The sequence below is a fragment of the Gossypium hirsutum genome, chromosome A11, assembly GCF_007990345.1.
Source record: "Gossypium hirsutum isolate 1008001.06 chromosome A11, Gossypium_hirsutum_v2.1, whole genome shotgun sequence".
In the NCBI taxonomy this organism is placed as follows: Eukaryota; Viridiplantae; Streptophyta; class Magnoliopsida; order Malvales; family Malvaceae; genus Gossypium; species Gossypium hirsutum.
In genome coordinates, this window is record NC_053434.1 from 12771952 (window position 1) to 12777057 (window position 5106).

Sequence of the window (5106 nt, forward strand, 5' to 3'; positions counted from 1 at the left end):
TGAAACAACTGTAAGCAGGATTCCAAAACTGGGCTAGGGCTCGAAATAAATGCTTGTCCACTTTGACACCAAGTAGGTGAGGTAAGTCCCCGTAATCACAGTAAAACATCTGCTTGGTCCCGTCGTCCCATTGATCCATATTTCCTTCATTTCTTGAAGATCATTTTGGATTACGCTGATACGGGTGAAGTCCCATAACTCTGATACGTACCCTTCTGCAAGACTATCGCCTTTCTCTTTCCACATCGTCTCAGCCCATAATCGTACAGCTGCATTGTCTTCTACTTTATCAAGAAACCTCTTTTCCATGATAAGCTTTCTATCTATACTGAACGTGAATCGACACCTCTTTTGAAATGAAAATGCCATGCAATCACAAACAAAGCAAATTAGATCTAGGATTTAAAGTAAACAATAATAAATAAAGCATCTATTCGGTAAGCACTAGGGTCTGGAATAGCTCTATCTCGGTGGGTTCTTATGGCTCGCTATGTGTGGTTTGGTTCTAAAGTAAGGGTACCTGAACCAGCAGATTCCTCGATCCTCACCCATTATAGGCTCATATGGACCGAGTTCAGTTCAGGGGAATACATTTCCCTATGGCCATGCGGAGATGAAAATCTCACAAGACATAGGTACGGATGTATCCCGGAAGCGATTCACTATCCCATGCGGAGGTGAAAACCTCACGAAGGCGTAGTTTCTCACTCCCACTTAAAAGGTGTGACCAACGGTCATGCAATGGAATGTGCAGAAATATACACCTAAACTCTAAACAAAGCAGTAATTATAAACAAATAATAAAAGCCAAAATAAAGGCAAAAAGCAAGTTTTCAATTTTGACACAAAGACAAAAAGTAATCAACTCGTGGCTTGACTCTCTTATTTAAAGTCCCCAGTGGAGTCGCCAAGCTGTTGACACCATTTTTTGAATGAAAACGGGGTCAACTTGGGTTTCGAAAAATGAAAACGAAAGTGGGAGTCGCCACCAATCTTTTTTTGATGAGGTGTGATCGGGTCACCTCGTGAAACGGTTGTTTTTAATAAACGATTTAGATTTTATTAAAACAACGATTTTTTTTTGTCTACGAAATTCAGAAAAATGGGTTCGGGAGTCGGTTACGCACGAGGAAGGATTAGCACCCTCGATACGCCCAAAATTGGTACCGAGTTGATTAATCAGTGTCTTAGTGTCGAAAATTGAAAATTTGAAGAGTTTTAAAAATGCGATCCTTAAAAGAAACTCTGATAACGTGAATTGAAATATAAGATTCTCTTGTTCCGAAGGAATATCCCATCCAGCACGTTAGGACACGATACTCTAAACCATCGAAACCAAGATCACCTTATAGTTTAATGAAACCATACTTTGAAGCTTTAAGAGGATATTTGGCTATTTAGTCGAACGAGGAATCGAAACCCAGCACGTTAGGGCACGTTTCTCGATTTTCCAAACGCGAAATATTGCCTCATTTAGAAAAATTTTCCTTTTGATGTTTAGTGTCAATGCTTGACAAAACAACAACGAATACGACGAAGTGAGCAAAGTAAAATGAGTAACAACAATACAATAGGCAAAATGAAATGACGAGGCGATTACATAAACAAAGCATACAAATAAATAAATAGAACTATCATTTAAAGAGTGAAAGTGTTCATGAATAAAGAAACAAACACCAAATAACAATGATGACAATAAACACAATTATGTAACAATGTGCATGCATGTATAACTATAAGCCATGAAAGTACGAAATGCATATAAATTATAGAGTATGAAAACGTATATAAATATATACATATATAAAAACTGTAAGTATTATAAAATAAAAACGTAAGTATGTGCATATGTACACTTAAAAATGTATATAGGTATACTTATTTTTTAGATTATAAAATATATACAAAAAGAGGAATATATGTTTATACATATGTAGGAGTTATAAAATATAAAACACGTGTATGTACAAATCTATAACATAAAATGTGTGCGCATGTATATTTTAAAAAATGTGTATATACGTGTATATATGAAAGTAAAAAGACCATATAGATTGTAGCATATAAAAATATAAGTATGGATATATATTGATTGTAAAAATATGTACGTATTAAGAAGCATGCATGTACATGTATATGACGAAGTCTGAAATTTTTTATATATATATGTATAGCATTAAGTAAAATATTAAATAAAACTGATTTTTAAGCATGCATATTTATAAGAAATAAAAATAAATAAATAATAAAAAAACTTAAAGTAAAAAAAAGGGTCGAGGATCGAATTGGAATCAGGCCCATAAATTGGGGCCAAATTCGTAAATAAAAGGTTCGAGGGCCGAAGTGAAGCACGCGCAAAATGTGGAGGACCGATTGGGGAAATATGCCCAAGTCCAGAACGCAGCGTTTCAACTCGAAGAACCACATGTGGTCAAAAGACCAGATCGAAACATAGGCAGAATTTAAAGCCAAAATCGCAAGATAAAAAAAACTACATTGAGTGCGCCTAGAAGAACCGGGGACTTAATGCGCAAATGTCCCTTTAACAGGAATGCGCGGACCCTCAGCGGGTCGGGTCGCGCATACGGGTATGAGGGGTAAACGGCGCCGTTTTATCTAATATAAACATCAAAAAGAAAAAAAGAAAAAAATTGCTTCATTTTTCAAAGAAAAAAACAGAGGGTTCAGCCCCTCTCTCTCTCGCAGGCTCCAAGTCCGGCCGATAGGGCCATCGCCGGTGCCGCCATGCCCCTCACCGTTATCGGTGATCAGAGCAACGCAAAGGTCGAGTCTTTTACCCGATTTAAAGGCCATTTAGAGGTCGAAGCCTCTGGGCTCGAAGGTCGAGAGAAGAGAAACCCCCACGGCCTCTCTTCGGTCCCGGTTTCACCGACCACGGCGGTTCCGGCGATGGACCTTGCATGCAATCCTCGGTAAATTTCTTCTCTCCTCTTTTATTTATTTTCGTAAATAAAAAGAAAAAAAAGATCTAAAACGCACACGAAAAAGAACGAAAAAATCACCTTCTTTGATTCAAGATCTATATTTTATTGCTATCCTTCTTTTTTTTACAAGAAATTGCTTGTGGCTTTTATAGCCAGATTACAAACTCTTCATATCTGTTTCATTTTCTTTTCTTATTCGGCCTTTTTCTGTTGCGTGTGCTTCGTTTTGCAGGTGTCCGTGGCCGACAGTGGTGGCAGAAACGTGTGAGTGGAGGCATGGGCCGGAGGCGTGGCAGACGAGAAGGTGGGGCGGCACACACGCGGCGCTTGGAGGCTAGGGTTTCCTCTGATCTGAAATTTTTGTTTAAGTTTGGTGGGTTAGGGTTTTCCTAATTTTGGGCCTGGGTATTTTATTTCCTGATTTAGGCCATATTGGCCTGCTTTAATGGACTGTGGCATTTTATTTATTTTGTTTTATTTTTGGCACTAGGCCCGGCAAATTTGGGCTTCTACATATATAACTAATGTAGTGATCAAATACAAGAAGCTATTAAGAAAATAAATAGACGAACAAAAGAAAATTTAACCGCGGGAGAAAAAGTATCTAAGTAATCTAACCCTTTAAGTCTAACCACTAACCTATCTAAGTTTGCTTTGACAACAAATATCCCTTTGCATCCAACCGCCTTCTTACTTTTAAATGAATCCAATACATACATTTAGATGAATCCAATAAATCCCATGTATGGATAACCATTTGGTATATTTGTGGTGGAATTTTTAAATACTAGTAAAATTTAAAAATTACAATTTTGTTGTTGATTGATATTTAAAAAAATTAAAAATTAAATAAATAGTGATTTTTTTTAATTTAAAAAGATCTCCAATATGTCAAATAACATTTCTTTATATTACAAATATAAATAATGCAAAAGGTTTTAGAAGAAATTGATGGGTTTTTATTTAAAAAATTGAATTGAACCACGATTGTTTTTTATGACTAAACTATTAAAATTTATACTAAAATAAAAATGTTATCAAAATAGTTGGTCATCTATTTAAATTTGAACTTTTAATAAAATATTTTAATAAGAGAATATGGATAAAAATAGTGTAAGTAATATATATATATTTCTGTAGAGTGGTTGACCCATATACGAACTACCAGCAATCAACAATGTTGAGGCAATAAAACTATTATATAATATTCTAACTAGTTAGATGGTAAGAAAAAAAAAGTAGGTTTCGTCTTGTTTCATCTGATGTCCAATGCTTTAAGGTTTCCAGGGAATGATTGTCTCAGCAATCATAGAAGTGACAACATATGGATCTATAGTTGAAGTTGGCCCCCTATCTTCAAAGTACTATTTGCCTTCCTTCACTGTGTCTCTTTTTACTTTTATTGAAGTTCCTCGATTCACCACTCCCTGCCAACATAAAAACATGTTCATTTTCCATATATGCTTTGCCAAACCCAAATTATGGGAGGTTAAGATTGAGAGCAAATTGGGTGGTACCCATGAGAAGGTGTTAATGTCGGTCGTTTCATGTCTTTTGGTCAAACGGTGGTTGTATAATGACTTAAAATTTACGGACACCGAAAAAGTGAGTTATACAGCTTCTGTCTTAGTAAACTGAGTCATAAATAATTATTAGAAGTAATTATGAGTTTAGTTGAGTGCTTAATTAGGTTTTAATTAGGTAAATTTAATCTAATTAAGAATAATTAGGAAAAGAGACTAAATAGAATAATGTGTAAAAGTTGAATTATAGATTAAAAGAAATCATAAAGGATCAAATGAGAAATTAAGCCGTATATGAGGCGGCAACATTAAAACAAAAATCTAAACATTTTTGTTAAGTTATAAATTATAAATATATTATTTTAGTTATAAATTGTATTAAATTAATTTAAAATAATTATATTATAAGATTTTTATATGACAAATAAGTTATGGTTTTGACAAATGGCTGGTGATAAAATAATACATGTGTAATTAAAATATGTATACAATTCTAGTTTATAGATTTAATTTACTTATTAATTAAGCATAAGATATTTATTATTTATTATCTATTATTATTAAATTAAAATATATTTAATAATTAAATAATTAGTATAAGATTTTTGGTTGATAATTAATTATGATTTTGCCAAGTG